At 42.5% G+C, this 21,646-nt stretch overlaps 1 protein-coding gene across 2 annotated transcripts in view; it reads right to left on the reverse strand.

Moving 5' to 3' along the window:
* LOC135222086 (uncharacterized) overlaps window positions 1-21,646 on the reverse strand; it is a 303,969-nt gene that overhangs the window by 35,712 nt on the left and 246,611 nt on the right. Inside the window, exon 2 of one of the 2 annotated variants that reach the window (XM_064260258.1) lies at window positions 19,009-19,101. The gene's annotated coding sequence lies outside the window, so the exon portion shown is untranslated. Of the gene's footprint in view, window positions 1-1,835; window positions 1,959-19,008; window positions 19,102-21,646 lie in introns of those variants that run through there. The other variant, XM_064260259.1, reaches the window with a different exon arrangement.

Genomic DNA, 21,646 nt, shown 5'->3' on the forward strand with positions numbered 1-21,646 from the left:
TTACCTATAGAATATATATATATATCTATATATAATATTAATCTATATAATATATTATGTATACTATATATAATATAATATTATATATGAGGTAGAAGTATTATCTATATTATATATATATTATAAATATATATATAGATACCCATAAGGATATATATACGATAATATATATATATAGATTAATATATTAGATATATTATATATATTAATCTAATTATATACATAATATACAACACACAATATTTATTATATATATAATAGATATATAATATATATATATATATAAATATCTTATAATCAATCACCACACAACACTATATAATATAAATATATATTATATATATTAATATATATTAAATATATATATAATATAATATAATATATAATAAAGATATATATTATATATATAAGATATATAAAATATAGATATATATATCTATATAAATATAAACATATATATATATATAATAATAATTAATATATAATAGATAATATATATATATTATATTATATAATATATATTATAACAGTTATATATATATATATATAATATATATATATATATATTATATATCATATATATATAATATTAGATATATATATATATAATATATATATATAATTATATTATATATATAATATATATAATATAATATATATATTATATATAATATATATATAACATATATATATATATATATATATATATATATATATATCTTATATTATAAATATATATATATATATTATATATTATATATATATATATAAATATTCTTTATATATAAATATAATATATAATAAAATATATAATATTATATGCCATTTTCCCACACGACACCATTTATATATATAGAAATATATATATATATAATATATATATATATATATATATACCAACAATCACACACACATTATATATATATATAGATAGATAGATAGATAGATAGATAGATAGGATAGATAGACCCTCGATAGATAGATAGATATATAGATAGATAGATAGATGATAGATAGATAGATGATAGATAGAGATCGATATATTAATATATATATTATATATCTAATATATATATATATATAGATATATATATGCAATCACACACAGACCCATTATATATATGTTATATAATAGATAATCTATATATTATATATATATATTCTATATATCTCTATATCTATATCTATATATATACTATATAATAGAAAAAGAAAACTAGATAGATGATATATAGTATAAATATATATATTACATATATATATATCTATATATATATATATATATATATATACAATCCACACACACATTAATATATGTTATATTATATATATATAATATATTATATATATATATATATATCTATATATCTATCTATATATATATATCATATATATTACTATATATATAAATATAGTATATATATCATATATATATATATACTATATATATATATATATATATGAGATATATATATATATATAGAGAGAGAGAGAGAGAGAGAGAGAGAGCGAGAGAGAGAGAGAGAGAGAGAGATATATATATATATATATATATATATAAATAGAGAGAGAGAGAGAGAGAGAGAGAGAGAGAGAGAGAGAGAGAGAGAGAGAGATGGATATATATATATATATATATAATATATATATATATATTAAGTATATATTTAATTACATTTTTTGATTCTGGTACGAATACATAAATAAAAGGAATGCAGGCGACACTTTTCTTTTTGCATACAATGAAATATCATATAATATCATGCACAGATACGGATATATAAAAACTTGTAATAAATATAAAAATAAATATAAAATAAATGCAGAATACTAACTCGTAATCCTGACTCTTCGATCTATTCTTGTTTTCTCCCTCCTCCATTGAAGTGTCTTGCATTTTTTTCCTCTCGACATGACAAGGTACAGGTGGAGGAGGGAGACACGCGCTCTTACTGCCGAAGGGACACGCGGTCCCGTGCCCCCTTCGCTGTCTGTCACTGAGGCACACTCCAATAAAAGACCTCAGCATGGTATTTGCGGTCACACTCCCCAAACCTGCATAGAGCTATTTTGCAGGTGCGACAGAAGAACCAAAGAACCAGGTGTGTCTCCTTCTCCCATTCATATGGCACACCCAGCACCGTTTCTACCTGCACCCTTGTAGAAGCTCCAGTGTGAGATCCTCTGGCTGTAGCCGACACACAAGGTCCACTACTCGACAAGAACTGGTGCGGGCGGGGCCGGCAGCAGGGGCGTTGGCAGCAGGGGCGTCAGCAGCAGCGGCAGGAGCAGGATGACCGAAGTTTGCCCTCCTAAGGTCTGCCCTTTCCTCTAGGGGCAGATCTGCAGCTTGGGGCAGGGGGGCAGACATGGAAGGCCACTCATTGGGATTAAAGTGGATGAGGGCATCCCCGGCTGCCTCAAGGAACTGTAAGTGGGTCATCCTCCGGAGACCGGGACCGTAGTACCCACAGTAGAATATGTAGGCATTTTGGAGGACCAACTGAAGAATGTACTTGAGGAGCTTCTGGGTCCACCTCCTGGTTCTCCTGGCGAAGGGATAATACTGGATGAGTTGATCTCCCTGTGCCTATTGTAGTGCCCAATGACGGTAGGGCGCTCGGCACGAAACTCCTCATACACATCTCGGCCCTGTCGACGTGTCTTCTTCCGCTGTACGACCTCCTCTTGGATGGGTTCATGGCTCGTCGTAATCATGGGGACGAGTCGGACACCCTTCCAACAGATGACAAAGACAGCTTCCCTTCCGCTGCCACTGTCTCTCCTCTTGCCAGATGTTGCGGATGGCTAGCGAACCTCGAGGACATTCGGGGCCCCACGCACCAACCGAAGGGTACCACTGACATGAACACCTGCTTCATACAGTTCCTGGGCCAGGGATACCTAGCTATAATAATTATCCATAAACATGTGGTATCCCTGGTTACGGAAACGATCCACAAGCCTAAACACAGTTTCACGCATCGTGGAGAAGCCCCGGAATACACTAAGAAGTCCACAACGTATCCAGTGTTGGACTCGGTAATAAAAAACATTTTAATGCTTAGACGTCCTTTGTAAGGCATCATCCCCTCATCCAAAGAAAGGTTCTTTGCAGGAACCACAAGATTTTTGCAAAGTTCACGAATGTATTCCAACACTGGGCGCACTAAGATGAGGCGATCGGAGTTATTCGGTTGGAGGCGTTGAAATATCTGTCCAACGCCAGGAAAGTATCACGGGGCATAACGCCGGGCACATTGGGCGTACCTATAAAAAAAATTACGCCTCCAATGTTGCCTGAAGTTGGCAGCAGGCATCAATCCAAAAAAAATGTGGAGCTCCACAAAATGCGCCATGTCAATGAGGTTGCAGCCCCACCAGCGATATGATAATGTCGTGCGCAGTTCATCACGGCAGTACCGAGCATAGTCCGCCGTCTCTGCTACCAGGTACTCCACCAATTCCCGCGTAAGGAACAGCTGGATGAACCCCAGAGCAGTGAGAGGAACAGGTACGGTGAGCCCAGGTGTTGCCATGAATGGGTGTATGTTAGGTGGGGTGGGGTCCTCCGTCCGCCCCTCGTCGCTCTCGGACGACCGACCTTCATCTTGGCTGGCGCGCACGAGCGCGGGCATGATTTCGCACATAAAACCCCCCCACTGGCCCATCTCCCTCACTTAGGCCTTCGCTTTCTGTATCGTCATCCGCGATAAACCTAGACCCTATATCCTCATCCTCCCCCTCCTCAGATTCCCCCTCATATGCACTAAAAATGATATTGTTATGATACAATGAAGTTTCATACATACTTACCTGGCAAGGTCAGATATATACATAGCTATCGACTCCGTCGTCCCGACAGAAATTCGAATTTCGCGGCACACGCTACAGGTAGGTCAGGTGATCTACCGGCCTGCCGCTGGGTGGCAGGACTAGGAACCATTCCCGTTTTCTAATCAGATTCTCTCTTCCACCTGTCTCCTGCGGGGAGGCTGGGTGGGTCTTCAATCGTATATACCTGCCAGGTAAGTATGTATGAAACTTCATTGTATCATAACAATATCATTTTCATACATTCAACTTACCTGTCAGATATATACATAGCTGATTGACACCCTTTGGTGGAGGGCAAGAGACAGCTAACTACTGACTAGACAGGTAAACAACATTTGTAGGTATTTATAGACCTTGGTTCCTCTGTGTTTCTAGACGAAGGGTCGACTTCCTAGCTATTGCATAGGAGTCTGCTTCGTCTCAAGAGCCTTAGCAAGATAGTGATCTGTGGCCAAGAGTTCTTGTGGGTCTACCGATGGGGTCTTATCTACTTACTCGGTCGAGCCTAATTGGCATTTGTCAATGGGTGTCTATTAATCCGCTTATATGACAATATGCCTATGCCTATTGGCATAACTAAGGAGCGCAACATCGATCCCGATCACCTGTTCCTAACATGAGGGTTCGCACTAGAATTGAAAAACCTCAATAAAAATTCATTAGAAGTTAAAATAAATTTCAACTCATTATTAAAAGGATCAGCGTCGGCTCCTTATCCCAACAAAGTATCCGCTGACACGTATAAACCAAGAGAGAAGGATCTCTCGTAGGTTAACTTAACGTCCTTCGTGTAATGAGCAGTCAACACATCGTTGCATCTCTCATATGTTAAAGCTAATATGTCTTCCTGACATACTGTTACGAAAAGAACAAGAATTTGCAAAAGCTCGCACTTCATGAGCTTTTAAATTCTCAGCTGTTTGAAGGTATCATCAAGTCACTTATGAAGTGCTTTAGAGATCACCATTGTTTCAAAGAAGACTAGGACTTTCTTTGAACTGGATCTCATCTGGATGAAGCCTAGAGCCTGGCTTATGCCTGGCTGGCGCCTTGCGCCTGGTTGGCGCCTCGCCCTGGCTGGTGCCTTGCGCCTGCCTGGCTCCTTGCGCCTGCCTGGCACATCCTGTTTTGCCTGGCGCCTCGCCGGTGCCACTCGCACCTTGCCAGAGCCTTGCGCCTGTTTGGAGCCTCGCGCCTGGCGTGTGGCTGACTTCTCCCCACTTGCTGGAGCTTCGAGCTGTTAAGAGTCTCGAGGAAAACTGGCGATGTCCATCATCTGACACTTTTTCCCAATTTGTTCGCCTCTAGCGCACTGCGCCAGGTTGGAGGCCCACTCCTTCTCGTCATCAGACAATGACAGTGTTCATATTGACTGTCTTTCTCTGGCGTCTTCACGCCTGTTTTGGTATTTGGCGCCTGACTGGCGCTACATTGTCCGAAAGTCCTGAAGATCCACCATCGTTTATCAGGAGACTGGAGAAGGGTGTTAGAAATTCTTTCACTTTGAGCTTTTGGCCTTTCTGGCAAGGGGAGGTGATTTTAGTCAGCTACATCCAGTAGATGATAGGAAATCTAAAAGTCCGAGAGACAAGTCTTCCGAGGAGGATCCTTATTGAATACTTCCGTTGCTAACGAGTTCTCCTCCTACATGTTGAGTTTTCTCGTTGCAGAAGCTTCCCTATCCTTGCCCGAAGGAAGGGAAGGAGCCTGGAAGTTTAAAGAGATTTTGAGCTGAAATTGGTAGGACTCCTGATTTCTAGCTCTTTAATGTATCTCTGAACCTTTTGGGAAGTAGTTTGAGCCTTCATCGCGTTCCCAAGGCACTGTCAGTAAACGTTTAAACCTTGTCTTCTTCTGTAGATGACAACGTCAATACATTACCCGGACAACGAAACCTCTATCTGAAAGCGTTGATCCAGGAATAAAAGGCTTTAGTTCTTTTGCCAAACATACTATGCTGGCCAGAACCCATTGCCGAGTCTTCATAGAATTTGATTCCAGATTCTAAAGCCCAAAATCTCACTTGTCCTTTTGATCGTTTAGGACCAGGAGAAGAAACATTTGATGAGGAGCAGTTCCATCTTGACGGAACACGGAATCTGAGGCCCAAATTAGGATCCCATTCTAAGTATAAGATCTCCTACTCTTATCGTATAGAGGTATTGTATAAGATCCCGAAGATCTTAATTCTCTACTATCTCTAATATTCTTTGTCGAGACAGGAATCCGAGGCCCAAATTAGGATCCCATTCTAAGTATAAGATCTCCTACTCTTATCGTATAGAGGTATTGTATAAGATCCGAAGATCTTAATTCTCTACTATCTCTAATATTCTTTGTCGAGACAGAGTATATCTTTTTACTGTGTTCATTGATAGCATAAAATACCAAGGTGTATTCTTCCCCTGAAAGGGAAGAAAACCATTATGTGGTTCACAGAGGTATCGGAAGAGGACAGTTTCCCCTTTCCATCTAGCACGATCTGCAGCAACTCTATGTCTTTAACATATTTGAAGGAATTATCAAGCTTCCCTTGAAAAATCCTCTCATTCATATTTACTTCTGGTTCAGCTGCACGCAGACAGACTCAGAGTGGATAGATTTTTCAGGTCCAATATTTATAATAGATTCCGATAAAATCTCTACTCTCTTAGAAAAACCTTCCGACACATGCTGAGAGAAGAACGTGACCTCTGTGAATCCAACCTTTTTATTGCCAAAATGATGCATTCATCTTCTTCCTTTAACGCCCATTTATCTTAATATCTGTTAAGAATATATATAACTAGGGGAAAAAAAGACTAGAGTTTATTCCCCTATTTAAATTAAAGATGGCGTATCTTGCTACCTCTCTTGTTTCGGAGAAAAGGAAGCAAACTATAAGAAGCTCGTTCGTCTTCTACCTTGCGAAGAGATCTGTGAATACTTTCCGCAGGTTCTTACAACTCTTTCCAATAAATGTTAAACATACGTTAACAGTTATTATCGTCGATCAAGAAGGTTCTCACGGACGTGCAAAATCCTGCATCGAACGATCGTTACGTTCCGTGTCTGTTTCCAAATAGGTTAAATCGTGCTCTTCTGAATTAAAATAGTTTATAATACCGTCACATTGTGGTAAACAGCATTCATCTAGGAAACTCTTGTAAGGATAGTAGGAATTCTGTAATTAACCACGGTGTGTGCATAAGGCTTAACTGTAACCGTTATCTTAAGGTGAATTTTCTACTACATTCTTTCCTTGCCAAGGCAGAGAGAGATCCTTAGCAAAACGAAATACTATGTTATTCCATGTTTGCCTAAAAATCCCCTCAATTCGTGGTTAAGAAGGTCCCTGATTGTTGGGGGAATATACGGTGAACCATTCGATCCCTTAGGAGAGAGAGATGTAACCAACCGCTCACGACCGAGAACCGGATGGTACTGAATTGGCGTTGCAAATCCGTCTCGTTCACTGCCTGGCTGCATTCATTCTGAGTTGCCAGTTACTCCCTTCAATGAAGGGATATAGTAAAATTATTCTCGAGCCTAAGAAAGCACTCAATAATGCAAATTTAAGCCAAACACCCTTTGTTAAATACCGAAGCTGAGTAGGTATTGCCGAAACAAACCTTTTAAGCGAAGTCCTTACTAGGAAAATCCTGTAAGGATATAGATAATTCCTCAGAGCCTAAGAAAGCATCAATAATGCAATTTAAGCCAAAAAACACCCTTTGTAAATACCGCAAGCTGAGTAGGTATTGCCGAAACAAACCTTTTAAGCGAAGTCCTTACTAGGAAAATCCTGTAAGGATATAGATAATCCGTAGCGAACCAGAAAGGCAACTATGGTATGCGTATATGACTTGTCATTCAGTAGTCGTATACAATAAGTCTTCTACGACATTCTTTCCTCTCCGACATGCAGAGAAAGAATGGAAATCTTACTCACTTCGTTCTTTTCGTCAATAAACCCGAATGAGTATTAGTCGTAAGAGATCACAAATGACAACCGAGGATCGAAGAGAATCTCTCCAGCTTTTATTATCTTGGAGATAAGTCCGTATTTTACGCCTTTCTTATCTGGAAGAGCCTCTAATCAATGAATGAGAGCTCGTACGAATCTTGTTCAACTTTCAAACGATTGCCCCTCTTTCTGAAAATGGTTGGTTGCATTATTTTTTAGAAGGAGGATGATTTTATATCCACTTACTATTGAACTAATTCTCACAATTCTGCTCTATCTTCCATTCCTCAAGTTGGGAGAAGATTGAGCAACCGGAGGAGAGCACTTCCTTTCGAAAGGTGAAGGGCTTTTAGCAGTACCGACTAACCTGACAAGGGCTACAGCAGCCTGTGCTACATCTTGAGTCCCCCCTTTTACCAGGACAAAAGCCGAAACTTGCTCTTGCCTTTATTGCATTAAGACTATCCTGAAGGGCGATGGTCGCCTGTGCGACAACTCCTGTCCCTATCAGGAGAAGCCTCGAATGTCTTTCACCTTTCGCCTGGAGGACTCTTGGCGGTATGTCAGGCTCTTTTTGTAGGAGAAAGAGCCTGGCGCTAAGCAGGAGTATCTTGCCTAGGATACTCCTGGTGCTTGGGAGGAGTCTCGCGATCGGAATACTCCTCGTGCTCGGAATACTCCTGGCGCCTGGCAGGTGTATCGCGTTCTGAATACTCCTGGCGCCTGGGAGGAGTATCGTGCTCGGAATACTCCTGGCGCCTGGCAGAAGTATCGCCTTTCCTAGGAGGAGTATCGTGATCGGAATACTCCTGGTGCCTGTAGGAGTATCACGTTCCGAATACTCCTGGCGCCTGGGAGGAGTATCGTGCTCGGAATACTCCTGGTGCCTGGCAGAAGTAATCGCTTTCCTAGAGGAGTATCATGATCGGAATACTCCTGGTGCCTGGTAGGAGTATCACGTTCCGAATACTCCTGGCGCCTGGGAGGAGTATCGTGCTCGGAATACTCCTGGTGCCTGGCAGGAGTATCGCGTTCCGAATACTCCTGGCGCCTGGGAGGAGTATCGTGATTGGAACACTCCTGGCACCTGGCAGGAGTATCGCGTTCCGAATACTCCTGGCGCCTAGGAGGAGTATCGTGATCAGAATACTCCTGGATCCTAGCAGACGTATCGCGCTTGTAAAGTTTTTCTTGTGCGGAAGGTTCCGCGCGCCTGGAAAGTTCCGCGTTCGGAATGTTCCGCTTATCCGGAAAAAGATTTCCAGCTTTGGGAAAGTTCCGAGCGTCTCTGAAAGGCGATCCTCGCCTGGAAAGTTCTGTACGTCTGGAAGTTTCCGCTTGTGTGGAAGGTTCAGAGTTATTGTCAAATTCCACTTATGTGAAATGTTCTGCACATTTGGAAAATATTCCTTCTTGGAAAATTCCAAGAGCCTGGAAGGCGATTCGAATCTGGAATCTTCCGCCTTCTGGAAGGTTCCGCTTGTGCGGAAGGATCCGTGTGCGGAAGGATCCGATCTCTTGTACACTTGTTCTTGCTTAGAATTCGACAATACTTCCATTTCATCCATAGCCCTCCCTTTCTTCTGAATGAGGACTTCCATTTCCGATGAAGATCCTGGTTCATAGTGCTTCAGGCGCTTTGCGCCTCTATTCAGGCTCTTCAGGTGCTTTGCGCCTCGTTTCAGGCGCTTTGCGCCTTGTTTCAGACACTTTAGGCGCATTGAGCCTCGTTACCGGAGCTTCATGCCCGAGGAGCTAGAAGCTTAAAAGTTATATATATATATATGTGTAATCACTTAACGAGATCCATATAATTCATTCGATCAACAAATATTCTTTATTATCTAATTCGTTATTCTCAGAATAGATATATTTTCATATACACGTACCAATGAGGAATTTATTGAAATAACTATTTCAAACCCCCATGGGATAGAGCCCCCCCCGTCCAGCTGTACGGGGGACGAACCCGGATAGGGCAATGCCTCTACCGCAACTGTTAACGAATGATGTCTTCCTTTCTCAGTCTCTTCTGAGGTTCCGATAGCCAGACGAGATTATCTTGCATCTTCATTTAATCTACGCCGTTGAATGCTTCTTCTCCTTATTCGTTAAGATGATAATAATAAGGGGAACACATTGAATTAGGATGCCTTTCCAATGGCTATCCCTGGCAGCCTGGGACGTCCTACAGAACCTGCCAAGGGGACGCCTGATCGGTGGGGATTCTCCATAACCTCCGTACGACTTTCCTTCTCCTCCGGGCCAGGGAGCTTGGAAGAGGTCTAGGCCTGGGAGCGAGACAGAGCCGATCAGACGCACCGTCTATTGCAATGGGGAACACTATAATCACTCCTTACCTTATAATAGCTCGTATCTTGAGCTACATTCCTTTATCTTCAAATTGCAAATGAATTTGTAGTTTCTGTGAAGTAAGAAGGTGATGAGGAAACAACACTACTAGTACTGTTAATATTCTAACTGCTCGTCAGAACGAGAGCTATTAAAGCTTCTAAAGAAAGCACATCTAGTTCTATGTTTTTCTGACTTCCTCAAATAGGAAGTTACCTTATTTTCCTCAATCAAATTCTAACATTTATTACACTTTATCAATGAATAAATATTTATATTTCCCTTTCTTGCAAACTATGTAATTGTCTACCGAAAAACTTCGGTAGTTACACATCCTCTATTCTTCGAAAACTTCGAAGTTAATTCATTAAAAGTTATTAAAGAGTTATTAAAAGCGTATGCCGAACCACCGATCCAGTACTTCCCTGTAAAAGTTGGCCCAGAAGATCGATGGCGATGAAACACGAAAATCAAATCAGGAGGGTAAGTAAAATGATATTGTTAGAATACAATAAAGTTTTGTACATACTTACCCGGCAGATATATACTTAGCTTATGTCTCTGACGTCCGACAGAAATTAGAATTTCGCGGCACACAGCTGCAGGTAGGTCAGGTGATCTACCCCCTGCTGCTGGGTGGCAGGAATAGGAACCGTTCCCGTTCTAGAACCAGATTTTCTCTTCCACCTGTCTCCTGAGGGGAGGCTGGGTGGGCCATTCATCGTATATATCTGCCAGGTAAGTATGTACAAAACTTTATTGTATTCTAACAATATCATTTTTGTACATGCAACTTCCCCGGCAGATATATACTTAGCTGATTGACACCCTTGGTGGTGGGTAAGAGACAACTATTTACTGAATAGACAGGTAAACAACATACGTTGTAGGTAATAAATAAATAAAACCTTGGTTCCTACTTGTTCAGGCGGAAGATTCCATGGCTAATGCCTAGGAATCTGCTTCGCCTCAAGAGCCTCAGCGAGGATGTGACCTATGGCTAAGAGTTCTTGTGGGTCTGTCGATGGGGTCTTATCCATTTACTCGACAGAGCCTCTTACATGACAAATATGCCCGATGAACCTAGTGGCATAATTAAGGAGCAACAACACCATCCCGATCACCTGATCCTAACACGAGGGTTAGTGCTTAAGTTGAAAAGAGTTATCCCCAAACTCCTTTCAAACAACCCAAAGAAAAAACACGACGTTAACTAAAATTTAACTCACTAGTAAGGATCAGTATCGGCTCCCTATCCCAGCAATGTATCCGCAGACACGTATCAACCAAGAGAGAAGGATCTCTCGTAGGTTATCTTGACATCCTTCGGATATGGGAAGTCAACACAGAGTTGCATCTCCCATATGTGACAGCTAATATGTCCTTATGACATATTGTTAAGGAAAGAACAAGAATACAGAAAAGCTCGCACTTCATGCGCTTTTAATTCTCAGCTGTTTGAAGGAATCATCAATGCACTTGTCAAGTGCTTAGGAGATCACATTGTCTCAAAGAAGGCCAGGGCATTCTTTGATATAGATCTCTTCTGGGTGAAGCCTGGAGCCTGGAGGCTAGCGCCTCGCGCCTGGCTGGAGCCTTGCGCCTGAATGGCGCCTAGAGCCTGGCTGGAGCCTTGCGCCTGGCTGGCGCCTCGCGCCTGGCTGGCGCCTGATTGGTTCCTCCCTCCTGGCTAGCGCCTCGCGCCTGGCTGGAGCCTTGCGTCTGGCTGGCGCCTTGCCCTTGGAGGCAGTTGGCAGAAGACTTCATGATTACTGTCTATGAGTCTGCATGCCTCAAGAGTTTCAGCGAGGTAGGGACCTATGACTGACAAACCCTTCTGGATCATGTCAATGGGGGCTAGCCCGCTTACACGACAGAGCCTTCTCGATCGTGCCAATGGGGGCTGACCCACTTACATGGCAGAGCCTTACCTGTATCATATCAATGGGGACTAAGCCCTCTTACATGACAGAGCTTTAGGTTTCTCTTTACTGGAAGGAGCCTTGCGCCTGGATGGATCCTCAATCCTGACTGGAGCCTAGCCTTGAGGAGCCCTGGCACCTGGATGGCGCCTGGCTGGCTCTAGAGCCTGGCTGCTCCTAGAGCCTGGCTGGCTCCTAGAGCCTGGCTGGCTCCTAGTCCTCAGCCTGGCTGGCTCCTAGAGCCTGGCTGGCTCCTAGAGCCTGGCTGGCTCCTAGAGCCTGGCTGGCTCCTACAGCCTGGCTGGCTCCTAAGCCTGGCTGGCTCCTCAGCCTGGCTGGCGCCTCGCGCCTGGCTGGCGCCTCGCGCCTGGCTTGGCCCCTCCACACTTGCTGGAGCTTCGAGCTTGGAAGAGTCTCTAGGCTGTCTGGCGATGTCCACATCGGACACTCTTATATCTGTCCGATTTGTTCGCCTCTGGTGCATTTCGCCAGGTTGGAGGCCCGCTCCTTCTCAGTATCCGGTCATGACAGAGTTCCTTGGAACTGTCCGCCTCTGGCGTTTTTCGCCTGTATTGGCATTTGGCGCTTGACTGGCGCTACATTGTCCAAGAGTCCCTGAACAACCACATAGTTTATCAGGAGACTGGAGAAGGGTGGAAGAAATTCTTCCCCTTTGAGCTTTTGGCCCCTGGCAAGGGGAGGTGATTTTAGTCAGCTACACCCAGTAGACGACAGGATATCTAACAATACGAGAGAGAAGAGTCTTCCTCCGAGGAGGATCCTTCGTGAACACTTCTTTTGCTAACGAGATCTCTTCTTACATGTTGATGAGGTTCCTCGTTGCAGAATCTTCCCTATCCTTGCCCGAAGGAAGGGAAGGAGCCTGGAAGTCGAAGGAGAGACTGAGCTGAAATTGGGCGGAACCCTGATTTCTAGCTCTTATTGTATTCTTCTGAATACCTTCTGGGAAGCATTTTGAGCCCTCATCGCACCCCGAAGACTCTGTAGGCAAACGTTTAAACCATCTCTTCTTCTGTAGTTGAAAATGTAAGAACCCTGCCTGGGAAACTAAACTTCTATCTGAAAGCGTTGCGTCAGGAATAGAGGGATTTGAGGGATTTAGTTCGTTTGCCAGATATACTATGCTGGCAAGAACCCATTGCCGAGTCTCCATTGAATCTGATGCGAGATTCCAATGCACAAAAAATTCACTTGTCTTCTTGGTCGTTTAGGGCTAAGAGAAACAAAGAATTCCTTCATAAACTTCCTCAAAGAAGTTTGATGAGGAGCAGTTCCATTTTGTCGGAACACGGAATCTGTGGCCACAAAAAAAAATTCCATTCGAAGTACACGATATCCTACTCTTGTCGTATTGCGGTATCGTATAGATCCCGAAGATCTTAATCCTCTGTTATCTCTAATTCCCCTTGTAGAGACAGAGTATAGCCTTTTACTGCGTTCTTTGATAGCAGATATATACATAGGTGATTCTTCCCTCTGAAAGTGAAGAAAAAACTTCGCTATGTGGTTCACAGAGGTATCGGAAGAGGACAGTTTCCTCATTCCATCTAGCACGATCTGCAGCAATTCTATGTCTTAGCCATGACTATTGTCATTTACCTTGAAAAATCCTCTCATTCATGTCCACTTCTGGTCAGTCTGCACGCGGAAAGACTCAGAGTGGAGAGGTTTTTCAGGTCTATTTATAATAGATTCTGATAGAATATCCAGATACTCTTGGAAAAACCTACGAAACATGCTGTGAGAAGAACGTGACTTCTGTGAATCCAACCTCTCTAAGGCCAAAATGAGGCATTCATCCTCTCTTCCTTTGACGCCCATTTATCTTAATATCTGTTAAGAATTTATAACTAGGGGAAAAAAGACTAAAGTTTATTCCCCTTCTTTAAATTAAAGATGTCGTATATTGCTACCTCTCTTGGTTCGAGGAAAGGAAGCAGTCTATAGGAAGCCTGTTCGTCTTCTACCTTGCGAAGAGATCTATGAAGACTTTCCGCAGGTTCTCAAAACTCTTTTCAATAAATGTTAGACATACGTTAACAGTTATTATCTTCGATCGAGAAGGTTCTCACGGACATGCAAAATCTTGCATCGAACCTTTAAGGATCGTTACGTTCCGTGTCTGTTCCCAAATAGGTTCTCTTTTGTTAACGCGAACAGGGGCGAAAAAAGAGATTCTCGATGCTCTTTGCGATATGAGAGAGTCGTGGAATTGGCCTAAGTGATCAAAAAAAAATCATTTCATCATTCCTTGTAAGCGACCCTTTCCGATTAAATGGGTAACGAAATCAGGAACGAATCTTGCCGTTACCGAGCCTCCGAGAGGCTACTGGTTTGTTTGTTTGTTTGTATGGTGTTTTTACGTGACTTCCGAACCACGTCGAGAGTGAACTTCTATCACCAGAAATCCACATCTCTCACTCCTCAATGGAATGGCCGAGAATCGAACCCGCGACCACCGAGGTGAGAAGCAAACACCAAACCAACCACTACTGGACTCTTAGGTTAATAACTCGCTAAAACGAGAAAATATCTTGGATGGAATGCGCCAGGCTGGCGCTTCTGACGCTTTGCGCCAGGCTGGCGCTTCCTTCTAGTTCTTTTAAGGTTATGTGCCAGAACATCTGTGCCCTTATGGTACCCGACATCCTTCACGTGTTAATTCCGTTCTTAGTAGGAAAAAACATTTATATATGTAGTACAGTCCATTCAGGGAAACAACTTCTGCCACTAAGAGAATGTTTCCCATCCGACTCACCCAACTTCTCTTGAGCAATATCCGATTCTAAAAAGGTTGTGTGCGTTTCTCGAAAGGATGAGAGAATTATATTATTTCGTGCTGTGCCGTATTAGACTCCTTTATAATACTGTCACATTGTGGTAAACAACATTAATCTAGGAAACCTTTGTAAGGATACTAGGAATTCTGTAGTTAACCTCGGTATGCGCATAAGACTTGACTATACCGTAGTCTTAAAGTGAATTCTCTTCTACTACATTCATCTTCTCACTAAGCATGTACTCTAATAAGCCATCCTTTTGTAAGCATGAGAGCATCATATAATATAGAGCTCCGCTGCGTTAGAATCCTTTAATAATGTTACCTACGGTAAACAGCATTGAAAGGTTGTAATATCTTTCTTATTGAAAGCTTCTTAGCAAAAGGCAGACAATATTTTATTTGTGTTTGCTTAACTATCCCCTCAATCCGAGGCTAAAACCGCGATTGTAGGGGAGAGACACGGTTAGTTATTCCATCCCGCAGGAGAGAGACATGTCACCAACCACTCATGACCGACACCTACATGTTACTGCGTTGGTCTCTAAGGCGCGATAGCAGTCTCCGTTAGCCGTCTGGCCTTACTCTTCCAGAGTTGCCAGCTACTCCATTAAATAAAGGAATCTTATAAAATTATTATCGAACTTCAGGAAGTTCTTATTAATGCATATTTAAGCGAAACAAGACTTCGATAAATCTAGAAGCTAAGTAGGTGTTGTCTTAACAATCCCTTTAAGCGTAGTCCTTCCTAGGAAATTCCTGGAAGGATACTGATAATTGAGTTGCTACTACAAAGAAGTAACTACGGTATGTGTGATTTGCCGTATCGTATTCTCATACAGCAGATACTCTACTACCTTCTTTCCCTGCCGAGGCAGATAAAGGAAAAATTTTTACTGTCTTCTTTCTTTTCGTTAATAGAATGATAGAAAGAGTATATATATCTCCTTAAGGAAGGAAGTTAATCCAGGAACTCTTTAAATCTTCGTGATTTCCTCATAAATCGCGGAAGAGACAGAATTCCTGTTCGTCTGTAGGGTTTACGGAAGGAAGTAGATATTTCCTATCCGCCATCATACCCAAACGTCGATGAGATTCTTATAAGAAAAACTCCCAAAGCGCTTGCCTCTTCATAACGAGGGAAGAGCATAAATGAAGGAGTGTGTCCGCATTACTCAAAGAGGAGCCTCGCGACTGACACCTCTCTCTTAAGAAGATTTGGAATATTCTGGCGCCTGGCTCCTTGCGCCTAGCGCCTGGATAGTTCCGCGCGCCTGGAATGTTCCGCACGCTAGAAAGGAGACTCGCTCCTGGAACGTTCGCTTGTGTGGAAGGTCCCGTGCGCCCTGATAGTTCCGAGCGCCTACAGACCCCTTTTAGAAAGAGCCTCTTGCCCCCCGGAAACGTTCAATGGAAGGATCGTTCTGATTGCCATTGTACTATAAGGCTCCTTGCTCTAGCCGTCTGTTTTTCTGTTGCAATTTGCGCCAGGCTGGTGCTTCGTCTCTTTGAGGGCGCCTTGCGCCAAGATAAAATTTTCTAGAACGCGGCTCGCGCTCAGTTGCTAGAACGCGGCTCGCGTTTGGTTGTAGGAACGCGGCTCGCGCTAGTCTGTTTTCTGGAACGCGGCTCGCTGCTGGCTGTTGGAACGTGGCTCACGCTAGCTTGCTGGAACGCGGCTTCCTAAGTTCCTGGCTGGCTCTTGCTCAGTGTTCTCTTAGTTTTCAGAGAACGCGCTAGATCATCAAAACATATACATTCTTCGTCTTTTCGGATGTAAGATGAAGAGACGCACTTTTTTAAGGATGCCTTTTCAATGGCTATCCTTGGCAGTCTGGGACGCTCTACAGAACCTGCCGAGGGGACGCCTGACCGGTGGGGATTCTCTGAACCCCCTTACGGCTTTCGACATTCCTTCTCCCCTGGGCTTGGGAGCTTGAAAGAGGTCTAGGCCTGGGAGCGAGACAGAGCCGATCAGACGCACCCTCCACTGCAATGGGGAACACTAGTAATCACTTCTTACCTTTCAATAGCTCGCATTTTGAGCCACAATCCTTGTCTTCAAATTGCAATTATGAATTTGAAGTTTCTGCGAAGTAAGAAGGTGATGAGGATGCAACACTACTAGTACTGTTAATACTCTAATTGCTCGTTAGTACGAGTTTCTAAAAAACTTTTAAAGAAACGTATCTAGTTACATGCTTTACTGACTCCCTAAAGTAGGAAGTCAGTATATTTCCTCAATCAATTCTAACACTTGATACACGTATTAATGAATAAATATTAATATTTCCCTTTCTTGCAAACTATGTGAGTGTCTACCGAAAATTTCGGTAGTTACACGTCATATATTCTTCGAAATTTTCGAAGCCAAACTCATTAAAAAGTTAATAAAAGCGTATGCCGAACCAAAGACCCAGTACTTCCCTGCAAAAGACAGCGCAGAAGATCGATGGCGATGAAAAACGAAAATCAAGTCAGGAGGTAGCAACAACATATGTTGACACTACCGCGACAGAGAAAATCTGGTTCTAGAACGGGAACGGTTCCTATTCCTGCCACCCAGCGGCAGGGGGGGTAGATCACCTGACCTACCTGCAGCGTGTGCCGCGAAATTCGAATTTCTGTCGGACGTCAAAGAGACATAAGCTAAGTATATATCTGCCGGGGAAGTTGCATGTACAAAACACATGTTTACATTCCCAGCGACAGAGAGAATCTGATTAGAAAACGGGAATGGTTCCTAGTCCTGCCACCCAGCGGCAGGCCGGTAGATCACCTGACCTACCTGTAGCGTGTGCCGCGAAATTCGAATTTCTGTCGGGGACGACGGAGTCGATAGCTATGTATATATCTGGCAGGTAAGTTAAATGTATGAAACCACTAAATTCGAGCTCACTTTCGGGATGTGAGCCTCGAACGGACATTGGGCGCAAATATTCATCGTCACTGACATTGGGAGTGATGTCCTCATCACTGGATGACCCACCGCCATGAAAATGAGGACTTGCGACATACTCCCGATCGAGCTTCGATAAGCACTCGTCTATGTCCCTTGGTTGGAGGCCTCCCATATTCCTATGAATGCCCCCAAGGATGCCCCGATGCTTCCTAGGGGTTACTAAAGGCATATGCGACACACGTTGTGATCCTAAACCACTTTCATCCACACGTGGCTGCACAGAACGGCGTTGAGGCGCGAGGTCATCCTGGGTGCTTGGTCCTTCGCCAGCATCCAAGTCCAAAATACGCCTCACACGATCCCTTCCGATGGGTAAAACGCGCCTTTCGCGTTCCATACGTCGTTGAAACATCTCTATGAACGTCCTGTAGCAACACAAATATTCAAAGTCTCGCACAAGTTCTGCAAAACACAATTGCAGCAAAAGATTGCTCTCGAACGACGCGTCGCTGATGCTGGCTGATGCGAGGAGGGGCATTTCGCGCATGCGCACTTGGGTCACGCTTCTAAACAAAACAACAGCTTGATCCGTGAACTCCCAGCATCCCCCAAGGCGAGTGATTCAAAAGATTTCGGAAGGTAGGCCTATAAGTATTTTTCCGTGAATTTAAAAAAAACTTTATGTCAATGTATAATACGTCCAATCGGCACCCAGGAGACCTTTTATCTCGACGTTTAATACGTCCAAACGGCGTAAGAGGGTTAACAACCTAACAGACAATTCGTTTAATACGTCCTATAGGCGTTTAAGGGTTAACTGGTTTCCCGCTGGCACTAGAAAATTTATTCTATTAATAAGACCAAAGGAATGTTCCTCATATGAACAAATATATTTTTCATCAAAATTCTTGTATACTACTGGCAGCTTCCCCTCTTTAATTCTTCAAACAACAGATTTCAAAATTCGCAAAACAGTTCAACTATGGCTATATTTTTTTCTCTCCATAAGGCTCTTGAAACATGAATTTGTATGAGTTACTGAGGCATGTTCTTTTCAACAGTGTAATGATTGTTTTCCTTCTTTGGACAGTAAAGTCAGAACCTAACACTGTCCCTCCTTCCATTTCACAAGATGGAAGACTATTAGAATTAACGTCTACTACTTTTTACAGGGCAAAATTCATTCCAACATGTGATCAAGGTTACCTTTTTCAGGGGATTCACATTGAGAACTGACAGGTTTTCTTACCTGACGGGGTGGAGAGGCTGTATCCACCAAAGGCATATCCACATCAACAGCTTCTTCATCACTATGGTCGAGGGAGCTTGTTTCAGGACGAGCCTGAAACAGAATAAAAAAATTCCATCTTCAAGCGAATCCAGTCATAAGAGTATGTATGTCATGAAATCTTCATTTCCACAATCTAACTGTGACAATGTTAATCAAGTCAAACACTTCATAAACCACATATATAAATCAAGTCCCAATTCCTGGAAAGGACACTGAAATTATCCTAATGAAAACAATAAAAAAAGAATTTTTTTTCACAAAAGCATTATTCATTTTGCCAACATCTAAGAAAAGAAAATCCATTAAGAAATTTCCTCAAATACAATTGATTGATATTTTACTATGGAGAATTCATGGCCAATGCATGTAGATGCATCATGAGACAATGGCATATTAACATGGTGTAAAATGTATGTATTCTTATAAAATGTATCTTTTATCAAAATAATTGTATAGCACTCTTCAATTTTTCAAACAACTGGTTTCAAAGTTGCAAAACAGTTACACTATGGCTAATTTATTTTTTTCTCACTACAGGCCCTAAAGACATTTTTCAAAGGATATAAATTGTATTTTTCCTAATTATACAAAACTGAGGTCCTTTACAATAGGAAATTGCTTACGGATCAAGGAGCAACGGTTCATGGAGGAATCGAACCAGTCAACAGATACCGAATAATTCAGAGTTAATTGTGGCATTCGAGATGGAGTCAAGACTCTGACATCCACCTTTGGAATAGTGATATTATAGAAGATCCAAACAATTTCTCTATCCCCTTCTCCAATGCCAGAGAGAGGAGGTCTTGAAAAGCAAAACACACACTGCTGATTCTCACAAGGGTGTTATGAGCCCTAAATGAGGTCTTGTGATAGTATGAAAGAAAGAAGTTTCTCATAAGTAGACAGAGGAGAAAATATTACTTATGTGAATGACTTGGGTAAATATGGACTAAAGTCTTACACAACCGAAGAAAAAGTGACCTTGACACCAAGCAGCATAAATGGCTCAAATCCCAGGAATTCTACAAATGACAGAGAGTTTTCCAGCTAGTATTTCTGTTGCTGCTCAGCGAGATAGCCTATGCTTGCAAGGAATGCTGGATAGTCCTTCAGCCATGAAGAGACAAGGATTTTACTGCCTGAGAAACTGCTCGCGTCAATGGCAATGAAGGTTAGCTCAAGGAGGAACTCTTCTTGTTGCCTAGGAAGCAGAGTTAGCAGGTCAGGCGACAGGTGGAGTCTTCCGTCATTTATTTTCAATTCATGGTGAACACTAGTTTATTGAACACCTTATGAATTATAAAATGTAGAGAGAAGACAAAACTATCGAATTTGTCTGAAAGTCATTCAGTCATATCACAGTGGCCCATGGCTTAGGTGCGATGCAGCAGATGACTTACAGACTTATGTCATACTTGGGTAAACACAAAGAGAATGAATCTACCGAGATATCTGTCAGAAGGTTCTCGCAAAGGCGTAAGAGGCCCACAAGACAGGAACCCTAAACGCAACTCAATTGCTGCCCAGAGACCTAAAAGGTCTCTACTGTGGCCAGACAGAGAGGATCATCATTGTAAGTTATTGGCTGAGGAGAAACAATAATAAGACAAAACTATCTTAAGAGAGCAATAGCCTCTCTCTTACTTTACTCTAGAAGCAGAGTTGCTTGCTAGTACATTTAAACATGAAATATGTCTGGCTGATACAACTATAGTGTGTACAACAGTTACAATCGAGCACCTTGATGATCTCTGAGAAAAGCCTCTCTCTCGGAGGAGATACTTGTTAGCCTTCAACTGTGAAGAGACAGGGATTCTACTCACTGGTGGAACCTTTCTACATGCAGCTGCCACAGGAGATGCCACCAAGGGGGAATTTCCCTCTGGCATGGGTCTTTCCCAAACCTAGAAAAGCTTGTCTGCTACCTCTTGATGAAGGGACCACTCTGTGCCTCGGATCTGATCCAGACAACTGAGTTTGTCTGCAACCACATTCCTTTTGCCTAGGATATACCTGGCTGAGAGCACTACCCAATTGCTGACCGCCCACTGGTGAACATCGACGGTCAAGGCGTGAAGTTGATGTGAAACAAGGCCTCCCTACTTGTTTACATAGGCGACCACCGTGGTGTTGTCCAACATGAGAACGACAGAATGACTACTTTCTCCTGAATCTACTTCAGACCCAGGAGGGCTGCCTTCAACTCCAAGACGTTGGTATTGCTGCTCTTTGTCCTCATAACTCCAAATGCCTAAAGCAATGAGCCCCCCAACCTTCAATAGATTTTGGTCATCCAACCACCAATGAAGGTCTTCTCTCACTTCCAGAGACACAGGAACTTTACCAGGGGCGAGTCCCCCACCGGAGACTAGAATTCCCCCAGTCTCCATTGCAGAGACTGAAGATAAATACGCTCATGAGGGACCAGCTTCTCCAGGGAAGACCAAACTCCCAGAAGAACCTGCCACTGATGAGCTGACTGATGTGGTTCAGACAGGAAGTGGCGCGCCACCACTCATAACTTCTCCCTCTAATCTGATGGGAAAACTCTTGCAACCACCGTATCGATGACCATGCCCAGGTAGAGAATCCTTTG

The sequence above is a fragment of the Macrobrachium nipponense genome, chromosome 3, assembly GCF_015104395.2.
Source record: "Macrobrachium nipponense isolate FS-2020 chromosome 3, ASM1510439v2, whole genome shotgun sequence".
In the NCBI taxonomy this organism is placed as follows: domain Eukaryota; kingdom Metazoa; phylum Arthropoda; class Malacostraca; order Decapoda; family Palaemonidae; genus Macrobrachium; species Macrobrachium nipponense.